The sequence below is a fragment of the Phascolarctos cinereus genome, unplaced genomic scaffold (genome assembly GCF_003287225.1).
Source record: "Phascolarctos cinereus isolate Bilbo 61053 unplaced genomic scaffold, phaCin_HiC Scaffold_9;HRSCAF=440, whole genome shotgun sequence".
Taxonomy (NCBI): Eukaryota; Metazoa; Chordata; class Mammalia; order Diprotodontia; family Phascolarctidae; genus Phascolarctos; species Phascolarctos cinereus.
In genome coordinates, this window is record NW_027556402.1 from 156,790,709 (window position 1) to 156,816,145 (window position 25,437).

General features: G+C 37.3%; 1 protein-coding gene across 10 annotated transcripts in view; it reads right to left on the reverse strand.

Annotated features, from left to right (window-relative positions):
* The window catches only part of RHOH (ras homolog family member H), an 83,139-nt gene that overhangs the window by 38,724 nt on the left and 18,978 nt on the right, over positions 1–25,437 (reverse strand). For 2 of the 10 annotated variants that reach the window (XM_078149037.1, XM_078149035.1), the window contains one exon: positions 12,815–12,991. The exons of 6 other annotated variants lie outside the window; for them this stretch is intronic. The gene's annotated coding sequence lies outside the window, so the exon portion shown is untranslated. Of the gene's footprint in view, positions 1–6,437; positions 6,598–12,814; positions 12,992–23,288; positions 23,307–25,437 lie in introns of those variants that run through there. 2 more of the 10 variants (XM_078149036.1, XM_078149038.1) reach the window with 2 other exon arrangements.

The following is a 25,437-nucleotide window of genomic DNA, read 5'->3' on the forward strand; positions in this document are numbered from 1 at the left end:
ATGGCGCCGATTGACTCACTTGAAGCAGGGTTGCCACAAACCTTCAATCTGCAAAAAATGCAATATTTGCAAAGCACTATAAAATGAGCTATACCTGCATCATGTAAGTGTGTGCATAATACATACAACATGAATATAAGGTAAAGTGTTTTTGCTTTTGTTTTGGGGGAGTGTGTTCTATAAGAGCCATATGCCCCTGAGAAGCGATATGTAAATCCAATTCAATAAACATTAAAGTACCTACCCCGTGCTAACACTATGCTAAGTGCTAGTGATCATAAAAATGAAAAAATGATACAATAAATGCTGTCAGGGAAGTTACATTCCAGGACAGGGGATATGGCATGCACATGAGCAAAACATATATATTGGGTCATATGAGATTCCTAGTATGAATTTTAAAATGTGCTTGAAACATTAAAATATAATAATTACTCCTGTGAATGCTAATGTTCACTGCGAGGACCTTTCTGCATTGGTAAATGTGCATTTAATTCTTTCTCGTAGTCCCAGTTAAAAAGTTTATCAAATGAACAATAAATTCACATGATGTATTTATTTATGGGGTACTACCAGCCTTCCAACCACTCATGTTCACAATATCAATGTTATTCTCCACTCCTAATTCTCCCTCTCCCATTTGTGTTGTGAGGCTCAAAGGAGGATAAAGGATGTAGAGCATTTTGCAAACCTTAAAGCATGGATATAAATGCCAATTATTATTGGCTTATAATCACCAGATCTCCAATCTCGTGATGACTTCATTCTCTGAGCACTATTCTATAAGCATTTTTTGGTACAATTATCCCTTTCACATCACAACTTTTCCCGTCACGGTTTTGATATATTGTGGATTGGCATAAGAAATTAAATGGAATTTTTTTAGGAGTTTTGCAGAAGCCGCAGATGACATGAGAAGGCCAGTAGACAACACATAAAAAGTTTAAAAACTCAAAAATACATAAAATATATATATATATATATATAGTATTGTATAATATCAACTCAAATTTTACAATAAAGTACTGTAAACACCCCATAAAAGAAAAAGAAAAAATTCAGACTTCTTCTCTAGTATGAAGAGAGGTCTAAAAACTTTAGCGAATTTCCAGATCAAGGGGGCACCGGGTCCTTGACCCCACGATGTGGAATGGATAACTATAGAGCAATACAGGGGTGTGCTGGTAGATATTTAACAACCTAGCTTGGGGGGGGGGTGGAAGGAAACATATACATACACAATTAAGTTTCATTTGTATTATCAACATTTTCTTAAGTCTAAACTATCAGCAAAACAATAAATCAAGCCTTGATTTGTAGACTTCTGATTTCTGAAATAAGCTGGTTAGAGCTGTCTCCAGCATATCTCTGCCCTCACCCCATATATCCATTCACTTGCCAAATCTTGTCATTTTTAACTTCACAACACTGTTCCCTTCCCTCAGCTCACAGGACCACTGCACTGGGGTCCAGGCTCTTAATCTTCTCTTGTCTGGACTATTTCAATTGCCTCTTAATTGTTCTCCTTGACACAAATCTCTCCCAACTCCAATTCATTGTCCACACAGCTGCAAAACAATCTTTACAAAAGAACAGGGTCACTGCCTTATTCAAACTTCAATACTTCTCTAAACCTTTAGAATCAAATATGAAGGCCTGTGTATACTTAGGTGGCAGTGTGATATAGTACTGCAAATACTGGACATGGGTCCTGGGAGACCTGGGTTCAGATTCTGCCTTTGACACTAGCTTTTGCTGCTGGGCTAAATCACTTCACCATTCTGAGATTCATTTTTCTCAATTATGAAATGAGAGGGTTGGATTAGATGTCATCTAGACATGCATAAAATCTATGATTTCATGATCCCATGGACACATTGTCACCCTTGATAGAATGGAAGGTCCTTGAAAGCAGGGCTGCTTCGTCTTGATATCCTCAGTTCCTAGGCCTGACACTAAAAATATGACCTGTACATAGTCTAGGAAAAAAGTCTTTCAATGAGAAATTCAGATTTAATCACTGTACTAATTGATTAAATGAATAAAAATAAAGCTATACTGAAAGACTGCATACAAATTGAGAACAGCCTGCGTAGATATATATGTGGAAAGTTTCTTGAAGCAATTACACGGCCAATGAAACTCTTCAAATTCAAGAGGGTTCTTTAGTATAAGATGTTGTGGCCGCTCCACAATCAATCAATTGATCAACAAGCATTTATTAAGTACCTACTATGTTCTGTATCCTACAAGATAATCCAATGTAAATGGAAAGTACCAAAAAAACCCAACCTAAATCCTCTTCATGATTTTCATGACCAAGATGGGACACAAAGCAGTGTTGACTATGGTGTGGAATGTTGTATCTGCCATCAGACTTTAGCTGGTTTTGCTAAATTTTTTTCTTTCTTTTTTATTCTTTGTCACAAGGAAGGTTCTCTAGGTAAAGGAGGAGAAGAGATACATTCCAAAATGAAGATGATATAAAAACAAAAGATATCAAAATTTTTTCATATTTATTAATCAATAAAAAAGATTTTAATTTTTTTTGATCAATAAAATTTTAAAATATTAATTACTAATATGAACTTGTCTTCTGTGGCAGCAAAGCGAGAATCATTTGATAAGAATAAGGGAAATGCTCATAAAACCAGCAAAATCTAAGCAGTTGAGAAATATGTGCTTCAATGAAGAAAAAGTTACTTGAAGCTTAAATATAATTCTGGAATTATAAATTTAGATTCCTCATCACAGGGCTTTAACAGCATCCAACAGATTGCCCAGTACAGAGCTCAGGGAGGCCTTATAGCCTGAGAGTGACACATAGTCAAGACAGTTGACCAAGCATCAGGAGTATAGGTAGGGTAGGAGTGGACAATGAATGTTCAACACATGACACTCCTTGGTTTTATCTCAGGGCAAGCCCTTCAGGAGATATTCTCTTTAGCAGAGGTTTTCAGAAGAACTAAATCATTGGAGGAATTTCAAAAGAAATTGTTATCTGGCAGCAGGACCCAGCTATGCTGAGCTTCTGGTAGAGCTGTAACGAAAAGCAGTCAACCCCACTCTCTGCTCTAGGACTTTCTACCCAAGATTTAATAAGTTTTGAAATGCAATATTTCTCTCTCTTCTTCAAAAGAGGTCAATTTTCTTTCCCTTTCTTCAATTATTCCTGATCATAGACAAGATTCTCTAAGTGTGGTGTCATCACACACACACACACACACACACACAATGGTGGCATTGATTGAAAGCATCTATCGAGGTCTTTTTCTCCATCACTGCAAAATGAAATAATCATATACATGGCTAAGATTAACTACATTTCTTGGGCAGTAAAATATTCTCATTCATTTACTTTTTGATTAAGCAAGTATTCCTAAGCAAAAAAAAAGTCTTTTTTATTTCTTTTTCAGTTATTGCACTGAAAATATTTCTAACTGGGGAACAGCTAAAGAAATTATGCTGCTTGAATACAATAGAATGTTGCTATACTATAAGAAACAATAACTGAAGAATTCAAAGAAGCATGAGACAACTTTTATGAACTGATATTGGGAAGTAAACTTCAGAACTTAATACAATAACATTAAGAGAAAGAGCAAATAAACACAAAGCCAGATACTCTATAATTATAATAATTAATAAGCTTGGTCCTATAGAAGAGTTGAGAAAATGCAACCCTCTTCGTTTTTTGCGGAGGCAGGAGTACTATGGGTATGGAACATTGCATATACTATCAATAAGAGTTTTTAAGAAAATCCTGCTAGAAATATATTTGTAGAACATTCCTGGCTTAATAAATAAAGTATAGTAAATGCAAGTGAATCTTTGGTCATTCTGGATCATGACATACACAGGATTCTAGATATCCATTCTCATTATTAACAAATATACCTTCAGGTGTGGAAAATACAAATATATTTCATTTTAAGTAATGGATTTGATTCTGTAAAAAAAAAAAGCAATATTTGGGAAAACAAAAGGGAAGTTTTGCCTGCCTAGACCTCTGTTCATAGAGACTGTGCTGAGTGGGGAGGAGGGCTGAGTTGGGCTAATCTCAGATGCCTGGCCAAAGAAATTACTGTGAAGTTGGGTATGTTATGTCTCAACAAAGGAAGTCATTGTGAAATGAGTTTGGATGGGACAATTCAATAGACTGTAGATTTGTAATAACGAGTAGTTTGAATGGCTAATATGGAAATATGTTTTGCATGACTTCACATGCATGACTGATAGCAAATGCTTACCTTCTCAGAGATGGAAGAGAAGTCAGAGAGAGGGAGAATTTGGAATGCAAGATTTTAAAAGTTGATTGTTAAAAAAATTTACGTGTAATTCAAAAATATTTAATGAAATAAATAAAAATATATTTTTTTAAAAAAATAGTGATTAGGCTGAATGTTCCCCTAGGACATACCCAGAAAGATTTGTCGATTTGTTTGTTTGTTTTTTTGGGAAAGAGTATTTTTTAAAAAAAAGTGTTATTATAAATCCCCGTTTGCTTGTAATTTATACCTCATATTCATATTGTACTTCACAGGGAAGCCTGGTGGTGCATGCTTGCAATTCCTGCTTCTGGGGAGGTCAAAGTTGGTGGGCACTTAGGTTTGAAATAGAGCTAAAACCAGTTGAGTAGATGATGCACGAAGTCTGATACAAACATGGTGAGCCACTGGGATGCCCAAAGAGGAGTGAACTGACCCAGATAGGAAAGGAAACAAGCTAGCCATAGCTCCCAGCAGATCAATAAAGGGATCAGGCCTGTAGAATGGCCACAGAATTTCAAGCCTGAGCAAGATAGGAACACCAAAGCCTAAAAACTAACAAACAAAAACCTCATACAGTACTTGACATGGATGAAGAGACTAGGTTATGGGACTCATCAAAGTAGCAGAACTGGGATTCAAACCCATGGCCTCCCATTTCAGTGCTTAGCACAGTGCCTGATGCATAGTAGACACTTGATAAGTGTTTATTGATTGATTAATTCCAAGTCCAGTGCTTGTTCCACCATACCATACCACTTCCTTTGTCCTAAAAAATGGAATTTTGAAGAAAAAAAATTCATTTGGTTGTAGTGGAAAGAGCAAAAAAGTAGGAGGCAGGAAATATCGATTCTGTTCTTAATCCTTCTCTCCCTTCACTTTCCCTGTTGGCTCAGACAGATCACTTAAACTTCTCTGTATTTGTTATATGATCTGTAAAATGGATAGAAGATATGCCTTACCAACCTTACAGTGTGGTTCTAGGGAGCCTCATCCTTGAAATATTCTCTGTTCTCACCTCCTTCTCTTAGTTTGACTAACTTGCCTTAATATTCAGCTCAGATCACACTTTCCGATGGAGGCCTTTCCAAGTCCCCTCAGGTACAAGGGCTTCCCCAATAAGATTACCTTCACTTACTATGTGTGTGTATATGTATATGTATATGTATATGTATATGTATATGTATATGTATATGTATATGTATATGTATATGTATATGTATATGTATATGTATATGTATATGTATATGTATATGTATATGTATGTGTATATGTATATGTATATGTATATGTACACACATGTATAGATACATATATAGAGTGTGTGTATGTATAATATGTATATACGTACACACATGTATAGATACATATATAGAGTGTGTGTATGTATAATATGTATATACACATACAGAATGCATGCACATGGATAGAGAAAGAGTATATTTCATATGTATCGTATTTACGTAAGCGGTAGAGCAGCCCCACATAAGTAGAGAGGACCCTCATTTGGTGGTAGAGAATGGTCTACCATTGTGTGTCTCAAAGAGAATCAGAAGAGTTCAAATCTGGCCTCAGACACATAACACTTACTAGCTGTGTGACTCTGGACAAGTCACTTAACCCCAATTGCCTCGCAAGAGAGAGAGAGAGAGAGAGAGAGAGAGAGAGAGAGAGAGAGAGAGAGAGAGAGAGAGAAAGAGAGAGAAGCAGAAGAGACATCTCTAGCCTTTTTTCCTCCCATCTTCTGCAAGGAAGACTTTCATTTCTACCAGGAGGAGAAGCAGGAGGTTGGAGCTGGAGGCCACCACTCTGCTCCTTTCAGAGGGAGAGGGGGTACCAGACTAGAATTCTATCTATCTGCTCCCTTAAATGTTGTTTGTCTAGGGGATCTATCTGGGTTCGAGTTGACTTTTTATTGCTTTGTCATTTGGGGGGAAGGGGAATCCAAATCTCTATATCCAAGGCTTGCTCCCTTTCCCACCTAATGCCAGTAGCACAATGAGCACATGGACAGTTGCAAAGAAACTCATTGATGCAAGTCATAGGAAAGCAGAGTCAGAACAGGTATGCAGAGGAGAATATATGCGAAACAAGACAGACTGAAGAAGCTCTCCCGTTGGGAGCAAGGTAATTCAGCTCGACCGAGACAGAGAGGGTCCTGGATCTCACCCAAGGAGAAACTCCCTGAAGCCTCTAGTGTAGGAAGCTGGGGATAGGGACATGATAGAGACTGCCAGCTTCTCTCATGCCTTCTTAGAGCCTTTTCCTTCAGCAGTCTGAAGTGGAGTTGACCTCTTCCATCTCTCTCAAAGTCAGAAGCCAGAAGCACCTGAATGATGAGTTCCCAAAGAAGGACAGCTAAGAACCAGAGCTCTCCATTCCTGTACAACTCCACCCCACCCCTCATGTGAATCAGGGCCTTCATCTCCACCAGTAAGAAGAGGGTCCCATACCAATCAGCCTTGGGACAGGGGTTACAATGATACATAAACACATATATAAGATATATATTTTGTAAGTTCCTACTTATTCACATGTTGTCTTTCCCATTGGAATGGGAAGTCCTTAGAGGCAGAACCCATATTTTTACCTTTCTTTGTATCTCTATTTAAAAATGCTTGTTAACTGAATAACAACCATAATACCTTAAATTTCTATAACAGCATGTGTTTTCAAAACACTTTCTCATTCAACATCTCATTTGATTGACACTTAGCAATTTTCTGATCGTAGGCTAAGCTTTTTAAACCCTGATCCTTTTGAGCCTTGGTTCCTCATCAATAAAATACAGGTAATAATATGTTGTAAGAAAAGTGTTTTGTAAATAGGAAGAAACTATGGGAATGTGAGCTATTATTACTTTATTATTATTGTTGGTCCTCACAATAACTGGTATAAAAGTCCTTTCTAGCCAGAAATACTATAAAATAAATGTAAGGCATTAGCACTATTTAAAAATTTTTTTTAATTGTGACTATGTGTTTTTGGTTCTGATTGGCTGAATTGTGGTTAACTGAAGTTTTTATCAGGGTATGTACAACTGGGATAACAATCCCAATGTAATCCTTGGCAGTCTTGCTAAGGCACTCCAACAATACATTCTAGCAAGTATGTCCAGGTCACAAAGAATAAATCCAAGTGTGGATCTACTTCCAGGAGTATTGGACAGGGTCCAATACTGACAGCAGCCAATTAATTCTTTAAAGGAATTAATTCTACTCTCAGAATCATGCCCATTCATGCTACAAAGAAACTATCACATCACTCACCATTAGTTTCTGTATCAGCACTTTTCAGATCAGGCCTTTTCTAGCTGTTTAGCAATAAGCCAGTAACTCTAGACCCTACCAAGCAGGTTGGAGGCTGGGGGTAGTGAAAAGGATTGTTTGGGGCTTTTTGTTTGTTTATTTGTTTAGAAACATTAGCAATCCTATAAAGAAAAAAATAACCTACTGGGCATTAAATGTATCTAGTGAAGAGTGCATAATATGAATTTTCTTTTTTCATAGGCATTATTTGCATAAATGTGTGCATTATTACCTGCCCTTATTTCCATTTGCATAGTATTTATAATTTCCACGATATAGAGTGCCAACATTTTTGTCTATGCTTCTTAAATAAGGCATTTTGAAGCAAGGCATAAATTCAACTTACTGACTTACTGGATTCACATTTCTCCAATTTAAATTTCAATCTTTCTTAATGTACATACACATGGTTTACAGAATTGTGATCAAAGTGTGCAGACTATCTTTTGATCTGTTTTTCACACTAACACTATTTCATGCATTGATACATTCCATACACTTGCCAGTTTCAATAGTTGTATATATAGCATGCCATATATACAAGTGCATATACATATATGTATATATGTGTGTGCATATAATAGCATCCTAAGGAAGGCACTATAAATATTTTAGTGGAAATAGTCTTGAACTAGGGTCAGGAGATCTCCATTCAGGTCTCTGCTGTGCCGCTTTCTCACTGTGGGACTTTAGTTTCTTTCTCTTTCTGGGATTCGGTTTCTTCATCTATAAAAATGAAAGGTCTGGGAGCCAAGACTACAATGACCACAAAAACATAAAGGAAAACAGCATTGAAAGACGTCAGAACTCTAACAATGACTCCAAACAAATACGGTGAAACATACATCCCTCCCCTTGGCTAAGGTGGTGGACTCAGGCATGTGGCATCAATGTGGCCAATGAGATACTTTGTTTTGCTTATTTATTGTTATAAGAGAGAGTTCTGTGTGTATGGGAGGGAGCGGGGAGAGGAGGTCACGGGGAAGTAAAAGTGAAATAGATATTTCAATATAAATAAACATTTTAATGCATTTAAAATTTTAAAAAGAAAGTATTAGAAGACATGATTTCTAAGATCACTTTCATTCTGTCAAAATAAGTTTGCTTAACCTTTTGTGGGGCAGTTGGGAGGTTTCCAGTCATTCGCAATTATCAATAGTGTGAAAAGTACATTTTTTCCCCCTTTGTGTTTATTTCCTGGGGGTATCTTCCCAGAAGTGGAATTACTGAGTCACGGGATATGGACATTTGTGTGCAGTCCTTGACCCTGGTCTCTGTGAGCTATCATCTCATCTGCAAAGTTAAAGAAAGCTTTCTGAAAGAGAGAAGCTCCTACTGCGATGGAAATCTTACTGTCTCTTACGCCCCGCAAGGAAACCTCTCCATGCTCTGTGGGGACTCGGGGAAGAGAGCATGCGGGGTGTGAGTTAACAGAAAAGAGGTTTCTCAGAGGGAACCACTTGGGGAATAAACGTTAGTCGGGGACAGGGTGAGAAAGTCACCAGAAGGTTAAAGCCTGAGCTTTCCGGAAGCAGGTTGAGGAAAAAGCAGCGTGAAGATGAATATCCATCCACCAGTACAGGGCTCCCTGGGACAGGTAGGTGGTTCAGCGGCTAGAGCGCGCTGGGCCAGGAATCAGGAAGACCTGAGTTCAAATCCAGTCTCAGCCACTTACTAGCTGTGTGACCTTGGGTGAGTCACCTTACCCAGTTTACATCAGTTTCCTCATCTGTAAAATGAGCTGGAGAAGGAAATGGCAAATCACTCTAATACCTTTGCCACGAAAACCCCAAATGGGTCGGAGAATCAGACACGACTGAAACTGTTAAACAACAACAGCACGGTTCCCTGAACTCAAGCAGAATCAAAGGGTCATAATGCTAGGGCCGGAAGGGATCTCAGTGGCCCTCTAGTCAAACCTTTTCCTTGTACAGATGAGGAAACAGAGGCCCAGACGATTAAATTCAAATCCAACCTCAGATACTCACTAGCTATGTGCCCCTAGGCAATTCACTTAACCTCAGTTTACCCCAGTTTCTTCATCTTTAAAATGGAGATCATAATAGCACCTACCTCCTAGGGTTGTCATGAGGATTAAATGAGATAATAATTATAAAGCACTTAACAAAGTGTCAAGCTCATAAGCACATATGAATATTATTTTGTGTCAGCAGGACTTCAACCCAGGTGTCTTTGACCCTAAGGCTGGCTGTCTATCCATTCAAAGTCATGCTACTGCTCATCATTATTATGGAGGCTTAACAATAACAAATGACTTATTGTTCACAGAGCACTCATTTCACAAAAACCATGCCAGTAGATATGTGTTATGATTATGTATTATGCTTAGTTTAAAAATGAAGATGTTGAGGCTCAGAAAAGGAACGTGGTGATCTCTAAGGTCCCTCATAGCTCTGAATCCTATGATTATCTACAGTCATAGGGAATGCCATTGATTACAGAACTGTTCGTGTGAAATACAGAAACTCAACAAGGGATGTAATTCTTGACTGTATGGAATGGGATACCTAGAAATACAGGCTCTTGGGGTTAGGAGGAACCTTAGAAGCCATCCAGGCCACCTAATGTAGGAATCCTTGCTGCATTATCACAAACATGATTTTTCTAGCCAATGCATGAACACATATTTATAGAGAGCTCACTCCTCAATACAGCAATGCATTCTATTCTGGGAGGGCTCTAACTGTTAGGGCATTCTTCATACTAAGAGGAAATCTGATGCTTTGTAACTGCAATTCATTAGTCCTTGTTCTAGAGCTAAATAAAATAAAATTAATCTCTCTCCCAGATAATGATCCTTCAAACATCTGAATGTCACTATTGTGTGAATGAAAATTTTCTTCACCCAAACAAGAATCATTTTATGGTACTATTTAACTGAAAGGAATACAGTTGTAGAATTGAACTTTTAAAATTCTATTCTCTGGCCTTGCTTTTGCCATGGATTTATGAGGATACTATGAAATAATCTTATCAAAAGGTCAATCATGCTTAGTTTGGTAAGATGCATTTTTATTAATTCCATTCTCTCTCTTAAAAGAAACCTAAATGTTCACACCTCTTTAATCATCTGTTCTAGGATTTTTGCCAAAAATTGACTTCAACAGCTTACTGGTTTCTGTAAGCTTCCTCTTCCCTCCCCTACCTTTTTTAACAATGGGGATATTTGACTATTTCTGGACTTCTGGCCCTGGCCTTTCTCCATTATTTCTCAAAGACAGACAGTGACTGGGATTGCATCTGTAATTTCCGTCAGTAATCTAGTCTATAATCCACTAGTGAAGTCATCTCAAGCTATTAAATACTCTCCTACAGACTTCCCAGTCTTTATACACTATTTGTTTTATTTTTCCTGGCTCATTGATGAAAAAGATGGATCATGACTTCTGTTAACATCTTCCTGGAACATGAAGTGTAACCTTTACTTTTTCTTTTTCTTGCTTTGCATATACTTCAGTACTTTCAGGATTTGTAATGCTGCTGCATGAGGACTTCTTCAACCAATACAGATCATAACTCATCTATAATAGCTAGCATTTATATAGCCCTTTAAGGTGTGCAAAGCACTTTTCTCATGTTATCTCACTTGATCCCTACAACAACCCTGTGAAGTAGGTACCATTATTAACTTTATTTTACAGTTGGGAAACTGAGGCTGAGAGATATTAAGTGACTTGCCCAGGGTCACATTGCTAAGTACGCTTGGGAGGCAGGATTTAAAGTCAGATCTTTCTGACCCTAAGTCCAACACTATCCACTGATTCACCTAACTTCCATGACTTAATGTTACTTAGTAAATGATCTTTTAGAGTACAGTGTGAGAGTACAGTGCAGTCCTATGGCCATTCTGGTGATGAGCCTTTCCTAACTCAGGTAGGAGGAACTTCAGACCACTGGACTCATATTCAATGCCCTTTCCAATTTGGGTGGAACTGCCAGATCATGTGTTCTGCTCATATAACCTTGAAGTCCTGGGACTTCAGATAATTTGAAAATAACTTTTTTTTAAAGTCCTTGTTTGTTAACTTTTTCTTTCTTTATCTTTCTTTTTTCTTTTTCTTTTCCTTCCTTTTTCTTTTTTATTCTCTGTCTCTGAGTCTCTCTGTCTCTCTGTTTCTGTCTCTCTGTCTCTGTCTCTCTCTCTTTCTGTGTCTCTGTCTGTCTGTCTGTCTTTCTTCCTGATATTTGTAACTGCATATGCACCTTAACATCAAATGGTAATTATCAGAGCAAGTAAGAGTTACATAAACATGAAACACAGTACAGAGCAGAGGGCAGGTCTCTGCAGATGACCTGGGAAAGTAGACTGTGCCAGGCCAAACCTGAATAAGTATACAAAATCCATACAAAGCAATTTTCACAATTAGCTTGCATATCTAATAGCATCAAGTTTCACATCCATTTCAATATTCAGGTAGAGAGGAAAGAAAACATTTCTGGTTTTCATTCTGTTGTTTCCTAGAAAATATGTTCTACTTCCCAATGTAATGAAGGCCTCTGTTTCTTCATCTGTCAAATGGGGAGGGGGGAATGAACTAGATCACTCTAAAGTCCCTGTCAGTTCTAACAGACTAGTTATTGTTCACTGAGTTCCTTAGAAAGTAGTCCTGCAAATGTCTATTTTGAAGTTGCCATAGTAACCTTAGCCTGTGCCTTCCTAACTGGTGTGACAAAATCTCTGATCTCACTTTGCTCTCTCTGCAGTTTTAAACACAAAATGGTTCCCTCCTTGAGACAAAGAAAAGAAAACGACGACATGAAAAACGTTTAGGGAAGAGCATTGGGACCTTTTATTTTATTAGTATAGGGAACTCCAAGATGAAGAAATTTCCTCTACCAATTCAGGGCAGCACCTTTTCTGTAACTCAAAATCTTAGAGAACTTTTTAAAAACTCAAAAATTTATTTTTTAAGAAAGAGACAGAGTGGAGTAGAGGAGAGAGGGCCAAGACTTAGAATCAGGAAGACCTGAGGTTAAGTCAGATCTCTGCCACATAGCAATTTAATTCACCTCTCTTTAAGGTCACTCTTTAAGACTGACAGTTATAGACAAGTTGACAATCTTATTAGCAGAGAAAATTTCTACATTGAGAATTCCCTATACACATGTTATTACAAGCCCAGACTGGGGGAAAAAAAAAGAGGCACATGAGATTGGAGTCACAGACCCAAGAAATTTGGAGGGTAAAAAAATATTTCTTTTAAAGTACCCTCTTACCAGAAGGAGGTAGATGGAGTAGAAAGCCTCTTTAAGCAGTTTCTGAGTTTCCCCTCAGGCTTCAGGTTGCCGTTTGACCAACAGTGACTGGAAGGGGTCTTTGGTGTGTGTCTGTGTCTGTTGTCCTGATAGATCTCTGCAAGGTTTTCCTAAGGTTTTCTCACATTTTCTTTCTTTCTTTTTTTAAAAAATAAATTTATTTATTTATTTTTAGTTTTCAACGTTCACTTCCATAAGATTTTGAGTTCCAAATTTTCTCCCCATCTCTCCCCTCCCCCCACCTTGAGATGGTTTGTAAATTGATAGAGGCTCAACATATACATTCATATTAAACCTTTTTTTCACATTAGTCATGTTGTAAAGAAGAGTTAGAACCAATGGGAGAAACCATGAGAAAGAAGAAACAAAAAAAGAGAGAGAGAGCAAATAATATGCTTTGATCTGCATGCTGGTTCTTTTTCTGGTTGTGGATAGGATTTTCCATCATGAGTTTTTTGGAGTTGTTTTAAATCCGTTTTCTCACATTTTCAAGCCAACAGCTTGAATGGGGACAGTAACATCACTTTGTCCTTGCCTATATATGGTCATACAGAAGATGGTCATCCTATTCTGGCTAGCTTCAGCCTCTGTTTTCCCTTAACCCATTTCTATATTGTATAGCTATCCCAGGTATTCTTGAGTTCCTAACAAGTCCAAGGCCCTACCATGACTCAACAGCATAGAGGGTGGAGTCACTAGCCCTCCCTTTTTAAGCAAAATTTTAGAGCTTTCAGGACTTTAGATCATCTAATCAAATCATCAAGGATTTATCAATTGCCTACAATGTACCAGCACTGTGCTGAGCACTAAGGATATGAAGACAAGCAAAAACAATCTCTCCCTACAAGGAGCTCACAGTCCAATGGGGAAGACAACATGAAAACAACTATATACAAACAAAATACATACAGAGTAAACTAGAGATAATCTCAAGCACTAGCATTAAGTAGGATTGGAAAAGGCTCCTTGCAGAAGGTGGGACTTTTATTCAAACTCCATCATCTTATAGATGAAGAAATTGAGGCTCAGAGGTCAAAATAATTGTCCAAGGCCATATAACCAATTAATAGCAGATCCAGGACCAAAACCCAGGTTTCTTTACTGTCAGGACAGTAACTCACTAATAATATCCACATTTATTATTTTTAGCACTAATAATAATAATATATATTTATGTGTTTTAAGGTTTACAAAGCATCTATCTCACAAGATCCAGGGCAGAGAAGAGGGACTTTGAATTGGGTTTTAATTGTGACTGAGTATAGAACAAGTTCCAGGAAGCAAAACGATAGCTGTGTGGCTCTGAGTAGAGCTAGTTCAGCATCCCAGACCAAAGGGGAGCTAGTAGTTTTGAATTTGCTGAGTTTCCCAGCAGACCAAGAGTGGCTGAGCCAAGTAGCCAATCTGCGGAAACTCCCAACCAGAAACAAGCCAACAGATTCAAGCCTGGGTCATAAACGTGCAGAAAACTCAGATCAGAAGGGCAATGAACAAACCTCCCCTTATATCACATCACTTTAAGGGCACTGAAAGTTTTCAGGTCCTCATTTGGAGTTGTGAAAGCAGCCAAAGGATGTAAGAGGACAGAAGTTCAGGCCAGACACTACCACCACTCCCAGAAGTGTGCAGAGCCTAACACCAACAGAAAGTCTAAAATCAAGAATTAGGCTAGAAGAATGAGCAGACAAAAAAAAAGAACCCAACCATAAAGAATTATTATGGTGAAAAAGAGGTTCAAGACACAAAGAAGAGAATGACTAGAAAACTTCTACAAGCAAAATCTCAAAGAAAAATCCAACAAGAATTCCTAGAAGAGCTAAAACATTAAAGGGTATACACACACACACACACAAACTGAAAACAAGAGAAGGAAAAATGAGAAAGGAAATGGATAGCTAGGTGGTGCAGTGGACAGAGCACCAGTCCTGGAATGAGGAGGACCTGAGTTCAAATGTGGCTTCAGACACTTGACACTTAACTAGCTGTGTAACTTAACCCCATTGCCTAGCCCCCCCCAAAAAAAAATGAGAAAAGAGGCAAGAGCTAGGGAAGAAAAATAAGAAAAGAGAATTAATAGTTGGGGGAAAAAAAGAAGTACAAGGGGCAGCTAGGTGGCACAGTGGATAGAGCACCGGCCCTGAAGTCAGGAGTACCTGAGTTCAAATCCGGCCTCAGACCAAACATTTGACACTTACTAGCTGTGTGACCCTGGCCAAGTCACTTAACCCCAACTGCCTAAAAAAAAAAGAGGTACAGAACCTTACTGAAGAAAATAACTCCTTGAAAATTAGAATTGGTCGAATGGAAGCTAATAATTTCATGATATATCAAGAAATAATAAAATAAAGTCAAATGACTAAAAAAATGGAAGAAAATGTGAAATAGCTCAAAGGAAAAACAACTGACCTGGAAAACAGATCAACGGGAGATCATTTAAGAATGATTGGACTACATGAAAGCCATGAATAACAACAACAACAAAAATAGCTTAGATATGATATTTCAAGAAATCATAAAAGAAAACCATGTAGATATCTTAAAATCAGAGGCAAAGTAGAAATTGAAGGAATCTACTGGTCACTGGAAGAAACCCCAAAATTAAAATTCCAAGGAATATTATAGTAAAAATCCAGAGCTCTCCAACAAGGAAAAAATGCTGCAAACATCCAGAAAGAAAAAATTCAAGTACCAAAGAGCCACAATCAGGATCACACAAGAGTTAACGGCCACATAAGAAGGGGAAAGCTTGGAATATGATATTCCAGATCCAAAGGATCTAGGCTTACAATGAAAAATAGCATACCTAGCAAAACTTAATATAATCTTACACAATGGAGGGAGGGGCATGGGCATGACCTGGATTAAGAAACAGCAAAGGACACTGAGAAGGAATGATCAGAGAATTGGGGGAGGAGCAGGAGAGAGTAATATCCCAAAAGCATAGAGAGAAGAAAGTATGGAGGAGAAGGTGATCAATAGTGTCAAAGCCCTCAGAGAAGCCAAGAAGGATGAGAATGAGAAAAGTCCATTTGATTTGATGATAAAGAGATCATTGGCAAGTTTGGAGAGAGGAATTTCAGTTCAATGAAGTCAGAAACTGGATTGTAAAGAGTTAAGAAGACAGAGATATGAACAGGTAGGTCTTCAATGAAGAAATAAAAACAATTTATAGTCATATGAAAAAAATGCTCCAAATTACTACTGATTAGAGGAATACAAATAAAAACAACCTTGCGATATCATTTTATACCCACCAGATTCCTAAAACGATTGAAGAGGAAAGCAACAAATGTTGGAGGGGATGTGGAAAAATTAGGACACATTCGTTATTGATGGAATTGTGAACTGATTCAGTCATTTTGGAGAGCAATCTGGATTATGCCCAAATAATTATTAAACTGCCTATATCCTTTGACCCAGCAATACCACTACTAGGTCTACTTCCAAAGATGATTAGGGAAAAAGGAAAAGAACCTACATGTTGTAAGATGTTTATAGCAGCTCTCTTTATGGCATCAAAGAACTGGAAAGTGCAGGGATGCCCATCAATTGGGGAATGGCTGAAAAGGTTGTGGTATGTGATTGTGATGGAATACTATTGTGCTGTAAGAAATGATGAGCTTAATGATCTTAGACAAACATGGAAAGACTTGCATGAAATAATGAAGAGCAAAATGAGCAGAACCAAGAGAACATTGTATACAGTAATGGCAATATTGTTTTAAGAACGACATTGAGCAAATAAGTCATTTGGACTATTGTAAGTATCCAAATTAACTATAAATGACATATGAAGAAAAATGCTATCTGCATACAGAGAAAGAACTGATAAATAGAAGTTTGTGTAGACTAATTATATATATATATATATGTGTATATATATATATACATATATATATACACATATATGTACACATACACACATACTTGTTTGTGTCTAATGGTAGCCATCTTGGGTGAGGAAAAGGGAAAAAAAAGAAGTTTATATAACTTTACTATATATTTAAAAGGAATAGCAAGTTGTACATAATAGACTTGTAATTTCATGTGCAATCATCTTTTTTTATTATACTATGTCATGAAATGCTTGTTATATTCCATAAATTAAAAATAAAATAAATGTGGGGGGGGGAAGGAGAAAGAGGCAAGGGAGAGGAGGCATCTATTATAGACAACCTTCTCAAGGAGATTAGCCACAAAAGGCAAGAGAGATATACGGGATGGGTTCACTTCAGCGAATTTCTTCTCTCCCTTTCCAAATTTCTGATAGAGCTTGACCTGGCCCTTCTTTGCACTAAAATAACATCTCCTCTGTACCCCTGCATTAGATAGTAAACTCCCGGGGCGGCTAGGTGGTGCAGTGGTTACAGCACTGGCCCTGGAGTCATGAGAACCTGAGTTCAAATATGGTCTCAGACCAGACACTTGACACTTACTAGCTAGTGTGACTCTGGGCAAGTCACTTAGCCCCAGTTGCTTGCAAAAAAAAAAAAATAGATAGTAAACTCCTTAAAAAGTCATTTTTCTTTTTTACATATTCATCTAACCCTTCAGGTATTTACTGAACAGAAAAAATTGAGACTTATGAAATTGAAATAACTTTCCAAAAAGTCACATGGTTAGTAAATGTCAATGATGGGATGCAATCCCAAATCTCCTGATTCTAAGTCCCAATCTTTTTATTATGTCATGGTGCTCATATACAATACTCTTACTTACATAATGTAGAGATTTTATATAATACAGAACCATTCCTATAGTAAAGACTGATTTTTTTTCCTCAAAAAGTTTTTTTTGCATGTATCCATGCTTTTCACCCAACTAATAAAAGTCCTACTTTGCTATTAAAAGAAAAATAAGATAAGACAATTTTACTAGGAATTCATAAATAGGATGAAAACACATAATCACCCTTTTCCCAGCATCTCATTAGTATCCTCCAAAACAACTTATGTCTTTTAGGGGACAAAATCAGTATTTTGCATACTCTTTCAACTTAGAGTTGAACCAATTTAACAAGTTGCTTTATATACAAATAAAGATATGTTATAATGAGCACAAAACCCTACACATTTCCCTAATTTGCACATACATGCACACACATATATCCCAAGGTTCTTTCTAGTCATGGCTCTGCTATTAGCAAAGCAACTTTGGATATATCTGTTTAGTCCGTCAAGAAGCATTTATTAAGCATCTACTATGTGCCAGGCATTGTGCTAAGCAATGGTGATACAAAGAAAAGCAAAAGATAAAATCCCTGCTCTCAAGGACCTTAGTCTAGTGGGGGAAACCACACAAAGAACAATGTACAAATAACGTACAATACAAATATGTGCAGGATAAATAGGAGATATTCAACAGAGAGAGGCACTAGCATTAAGGGAGATTAGAAAGGACTTTTTGTAGAAGGTAAGAATTTATCTAAGACGTAAAGAAAGCCAGGGAAGCCAGAAGGCAGAAATAAGGAGGGAGAGGAATTCAGGCATAGGAGACAGTCATGAAAATGCCCAGAGTCAAAAGATGGGAGCATCTTGCATAGGAAACGTCAAGGAGACCAGTGTCACCAATCACAGAGTGTTGGGGAGTGTAGGGTATACGAAGACTAGAAAGGCAGAAAGTGGTCTGCTTATGGGGCTCGCTGTCAACTGTCCCTTCAACTAGACCAACAGTTCTTAACCATTTCTGTTTCACTGACCCCACTTTGGCAGTCTGATAAAATCTATGGACCCCTTCTCAGAATAATATTTTTAAATACATAAAACTAAATGCATAAGATTATGAAGGAGTCCAATTATATTGAAATCTAGTTACCAAAATGTTTAAAAAAATAGTTCACAGACCATAAGGTAATAGTCCCTGATCTAGATGAAGAGATCTATATCCCTAGATAAATAGATAGATAAGATAGACAGCTATGCGTGAAACTGTAGCTACATATTGGAGATGGATAACTAATTACCAACATGCCTACATATTTATAGCATCATATGCCTTTAAGGCTGGAATGGACCTTAGAGATGAGATCATCTAGCCCAGGGGAGGGGAACCTGCAGCTTCGAGGCCATATGTGGCCCTCTAGGTCCTCAAGTGCTGCGGCCCTTTGACCGAATCCAAACTTCACCAAACAAATCCCCTTAATAAAAAGATTTGTTCTGTAAAACTGGGACTCAGTTAAAAGGCCACACCCAAGGCCATATGTAGCCTTGGGCCACAGGTTGCCCACCCCCATCCAGCCCAACCCCCTCATTTTACAGATAAGGAAATGCCCAGAAAATTTTCAGGGACTGGTCTGATGGCAGAGCTAGTTTAAAATTCTAGATTAGTGAGATCTAATGCAAAAATTCCTTCTAACTGCTTAATTTATTGCTTGCATAGTTATTTGTGCATACGTAAACATTCAATGACATTATATTCCTAATACATAAAATTCTGACATAAATATAAGATGTTCGTATTTCATCTAATGTGGCTTTAGATAGAGCTTACCTTGAATCACACAGTATTATACAATTTAATGAGAGCAATGAAAAAGAGAGAGATTTTAGGGGTACTGAAGGATAAACCTGAATATAAATTAGAGTAGATGCAATTTTTTTTTTACTCAGCAACTATGGTCTCTGTGGCATTTTCCAGTTCTCTACAGGAAGTATGAGGGCAAAAGCAGGTAGAAATAATATAGTAGCTATACCAACAAAATATGATTATAACTTAATTCTTAAAATATTTCTTCAATTTGGGGGAGAAAAAAAGTGGGAGAGGAAAAGGCAGGAATATTTCTTTGTGCTTAATTCAACAAAACCTGCTATATGCAAAGCATTATGCTGGGGGAGGGAGGGGAGGAATACAAGAATTAAATAAAATGTAATCCAACCCTCATGAATCTTACAATCTAGAGATACCACTCCTGCTTTATTTACCCCATTCAAAATTATAGTGACAGCTCAGCCACCAGCACCATAATACCAAGGTTGGTGGGATTTACCCACTTGATATGATTTGGGTAAAGAAAATAAAAAGGCTCCATCTCTAAAATAAAACAAAGCAAAAAAACAAAAAACAAAACCAAAAAACCTCTAATCTCCCTCATCTGATACGTTGATGCTTAAAATTTCTTTTATTTAAAAAAATTAAAAATAGACAGCTAAGTGGAACAAAGGACAGAGCAATGTAGCAGGAATCAGGAAAACCTGAGTTCAAATCCAGCCTCAAACATTTACTAGCTATGTGACCATGGGCAAGTCACAACCTTTGCTTGCCTCAGTTTCTTTGACTATAAAATGGGGATAAAAATAGTACATACATCATAAGATTTTTATAAGAATCAAATGAAATGATATTTATAAAGCATTTACACAGTGCCTGGCATATCCATAATAGCACTATATAAATGCCAGCTATTATTATTATTATTAAAATTCAAGTACCACTTGAGACCAAATTTCTTAACTTGATGTAAATTAATTCAAGAGACACAGTAGGGAAGTGAATGAAAGTACAGTCTAGATAGTCAGGAGACCTGGGCTCTAGTCCTGAGTCTTCCACTAGGTAGCCAAGTGATCTTGAACAAATGATTTTGCCTCTTGGGGCCTCAATTTATTCATCTAAATGAAGAGGTTGAATTATGTGATCACTTCCAGCTTGATTAATCTCTGAAATGATCCACATCAGATCCTAATGGCTTTGAATAGGGATAGGGTTGAAAAACCTGGAGAGCACAATCACCTAACTCTAATTACATTCCATTTTCCCTGGTTTTTCCACCTAGGAATGGTTCCAAACCAGATCCATGACTACACTGTCAGCATGTGTGTGTGCATGCATGTGTGTGTGTGTGTGTGTGTGTGTGTGTGTGTGTGTGTGTGTGTGTGTGTGTATGCCTGCACTAGGTCCAGTAAATGATCATCAGAAGTCCTAGGTTCAAATCACAGCTCTACCATGTATTACCTCTGTGCCTTTGGGCAAATCACTTCACCTCTCTAGGCCTGTTACCTTTTCTAGAAAATGAGGTGTTTGAACTAAATGTCTTCAAAGGTCACTCAGCTCTAAATCCATGATCCTATGATAAGAGAGGGCAGCCTAAACCAAGGCTGGTCCCACCTTAATTACAGTCACTTTCCAAGGCTTATGGGACCAAACATGACTTCATTTAGGGGTAGTGATTGCATATTTCTTCAGTGAAAGACATACTACGTCTGTCATTTGTGAACTAATCTAGCTAAATTTAGAAAGACTTATACTTAACCTGGGAAGACTTGTATGAACCGATGCAAAGTGAAGTGAGCAGAACCAGGACATTGTGCGCAATAACAGCAAAATTGTAAGGATGATCAACTGTAAAACACTTAGTTACTTTAATAAAAACAATGATCCAAAACAAATCCAAAGGATTCATGATGAAAAATGTTATCTACGTACAGAGAGAGAACTGATGCACTCCAAGTACATATTGAAGCATACTTTTATCATCTTCTTTATTTTTTAAAATATATTTATTTATTATTATTATTTTTTGGCAATTGGGATCAAGTGACTTACCCAGGGTCACATAGCTAGTAAGTGTCAAATGTTTGGTCTGAGGGCGGATTTGAACTCAGGTCCTCCTGACTTCAGGGCCAGTGCTCTATCCACTGTACCACCTAGCTGCCCCAATCTTCTTTATTTTTCATGTATGTGTGTATATGTGTGTATGTGTGTATATGCATGCATGTACTTTCTTTTGCAACATGGCTAAGATGGAAATATGTTTTGCATGACTTCATATGTATAATTAATATCATATTGCTTTCCTTCTCAATGGGTGGAAGAGATGGGCGGTAATTCCAAATTGAATGTTAAAAAAAAAAAAGGAATAGAAGAAAGACTTGTACCAAAAGGATTGGTCTATGCAAAGGGATCGGTCTACACAGCGATGAATTTGGAGGACAGCAACTCACATAGACTGTCAAGGCCTAGAATAGTTCTAACCTGAATTGGAGGGAATAACACAAATGAAATGACAAATTGGTAAAGTTTTGAAGTTATTAAAATTATTGGGGATATAGAACATAAGTTGTAAGAACATCATCTAGGAACAATTCTCTAGCCACTTTAAAGTATACTGAACCAAATTAAAGTCAACAAACTATCATTGTTAATGCACCTTCCTAAATCTGTGGCTGGCTACAGGGAGACCAAGCAACAGAAGTTTTCAACAAACAACTGCGTGGTGCCCTAGGAGAGCTGCAGATGTCCATGTCTGTTTAACAAGTTAACAAGGCAGAATATAAATAAGATGAAGTTGCCTCACATATCATAATTTCTCAGGGCCTTTCCATCTCTATTTCCCCAAATCCCACAACTCTAGCAGGCATCTGTTGAGGTTTTCTGAGAAGAGAATGTGGCTCTAAATGAGATAATAAACGTAAAAATTTAGGAAACTAGGTGGTACAGCAGAAAAAAAGACAAAACACTACACTTGGAATCAGGAAGATCTGAGTTCAAATCCTGCTACAAACACTAGCTGTGTGATGCTGGCAACTTACTCAGTGTCTTTTAGCTTCAGCTTACTCATCAGTAAAATGGGGATAATAATGGTACCTACTTCCCAGGGTTGTTGTGAGGATCAAATTAGATAATACATGCACAGCACTTTGTAAACTTTAAACCACTACGTATTATTAGTTAGTATTAAAAGTGCTCTGTGGGGGCAGCTAGGTGGTGCAGTGAATAGAGTACTGGCCGTGGAGTTAGGAGGACCTGAGTTCAAATCTGGCCGCAGATGCATAACACTCACTAGCTGTGTGACTCTGGGCAAGTCACTTAACCCCGATTGCCTCACAAAAAAAAAAGTGCTTTGTAAATCTCAAAGTGCTTTATAAATGTTAGCTATTATCAAAAGTGCTTTGTGAACTTTAAAGGACTTTATAAATGTTAGCAATTATGATTATTATTATTATTATTAAAAGTGCTTTGTGAACTTTAAAGCACTTTATAAATGTTAGCTATTATTATTATTGTTATAATTATTAAAAGTGCTTTGTGAAGGTTAAAGAACCTTATAAATGTTAGCTATGATTACTTTTATTATTAAAAGGGCTTTGTGAACTTTAAAGCCATTTATAAATGTTAGCTATGATTATTATTAAAGGGCTTTGTGAATTTTAAAGTCGCTTATAAATGTTAGCTATTATTATTATTAAAAGTCTTGGGGCAGCTAGGTGGTGCAGTCGATAGAACACTGACCCTGGAGTCAGGAGGACCTGAGTTCAAATCCGGTCTCAGACACTTAACACTCTCTAGCTGTTTGACTCTGGGCAAGTCACTTAACCCCAACTGTCTTACCAAAAAAAAAAAAAAAGTCTTTTGCAAATCTTAAAAGTGTTTAAATGTTTAACAATTCATGATGATGATGATCATGGTGATGATTATAATATTGTACATATATTTTATATACCTTCTTATTTTCAAGTCCTACTCCAACACCACACCAAAGTTGGGAGTTTCAGATAGTTCCATTGTAGATAGAGCAAGGGAGATGCGGCAGTATTCTCTTATCTGAAAATCACTTAATAGATGTCTTTGAGAAGGTGATTAATAAATATTTGTTAATTGGCTTGAGTCACTCTGGAAGCGCAGCTCCAAGCTGGAGATCTGAAGCTTCATGCCATTTCTTACCCGCTGCTAAGCAATGAACTGAGACATTAGAGATATAGTACTAAGTAAGTCCCTCTGAGCAGCGACTTTCAGTAAGTATACTCCCAGACGGTGGAACTTACTTCCCATTTCTATTTATAGTGATCCATCTGTCTCTACTTTGAAAACCAAGCAAATGTTTGCTTTCTTCCATACAGAAAAAGGCGGGTTTTGTTTATTTGTTTAAATCATAATGTCACACATAAGGACGAATGAAGGAACAGGGAGAGGTTGGGGAAGGAGTAAGGGAAAACAAGGGAGAAACTTGAAAGGAAGAAGGGAAAGAGAAGGAAGAAGAAAGGAAAGAGGGGGGAGAGGGAAAGGAAGGGAAGGAGTGAACATGGAAAAAAGACTATATAAACACATTTTATACTTAAATTCTGGACTAAAGAGCAATTTGTGTTGCTATTTTTCATGTCCTTTGAGAGCCTCATTCAAGCAAATATTTAGCCATCATTCACTTATTTAATAAATACTACTGACATTTACTGTGGTAGGCCAAGTTCCCATTCTTCATGCCACCACCATCCCTCTCCCCCACCTCCAAACCCCTGGGTAGGTTAGGCTAAATATGCCCCTTAAAAGGCAAAGAAGCTAACACTAACACAAGATTGGTCCAGAGAGCTAAGACTCAAAGGTAGCATACCAGGTTCCTGGTGGCCTCAAAACTTCCTGTTCAGCTAAGGGCATAAAAGGCCTTAGCAAATAGCAAAAAGCAATATGGGTTAAAACTAAATGAGTTATATGCCCAAAGAGTTATTACATTATTTTTTAAACCTATTAAACCCTTTGACTTAGCAATACCACTACTTGGTCTATTTCCAAAGATAATTAGGGGAAAAGGAAAAGATCTCACACACTCTGAAAGGTTTATAACAGCTGTCTTTGTGGTGGCAAAAAAACTGGAAGTTGCAGTGATACCCATCAATTGGGGAATGGCTGAATAAGTTGCAGTATCTGATTGTGATGGAATAGTACTGTGCTATAAGAAATGATGAGCGGGGCAGCTAGGTGGTGCAGTGGATAGAGCACTGACCCTGGAGTCAGGAGGACCTGAGTTCAAATATGGTCTCAAACCAGACACTTGACACTTACTAGCTGTGTGACCCTGGGCAAGTCACTAAACCTCAATTGCCTAGCAGAAAGAAAGAAAGAAAGAAAGAAAGAAAGAAAGGAAGAAAGGAAGAAAGGAAGAAAGGAAGAAAGGAAGAAAGAAAGGAAGAAAGGAAGAAAGGAAGAAAGGAAGAAAGAAAGAAAGAAAGAAGAAAGAAAGAAAGAAGAAAGAAGAAAGAAAGAAAGAAAAAGAAAGAAAGAAAGAAAGAAAGAAGAAAGAAAGAAAGGAAGAAAGGAAGGAAGGAAGGAAGGAAGGAAGGAAGGAAGGAAGGAAGGAAGGAAGGAAGGAAGGAAGAAAGGAAGAAAGAAAGAAATGATGAGCTCAATGATCTTAGACAAACATGGAAAGACTTGCACAAAATAATGAAAAGCAAAATGAACAGAACCAAGGGAACATTGTACACGGTAACAGCAATATTGCTTTAAGAAAGACATTGAGCAAATAAGTCATTTTGACTATTATATGTATCCAAATTAACTATAAAGGACATATGAAGAAAAATGCCATCTGCATACAAAGAAAGAACAGATAAATAGAAGTTTGCATAGAATAATTTTACCTGTGTGTATGTCTATTTGTGTCTGATGATAGCTATCTCTAGGGTGGGGTAGGGGGAGGGAAAAAAAGAAATTTACAAGATAATTTTGTTGTATATTTGAAAGGAATAGTAAGTTGTACATAGTAGATTTACAGTTTCATATGCAATCATCTTTTTTATTGTACTATGTTATGGAAATGCTTGTTTATTCCATAAATTTAAAATAAAATAAAACTGAATGAGTGTCACCTGCTAAAT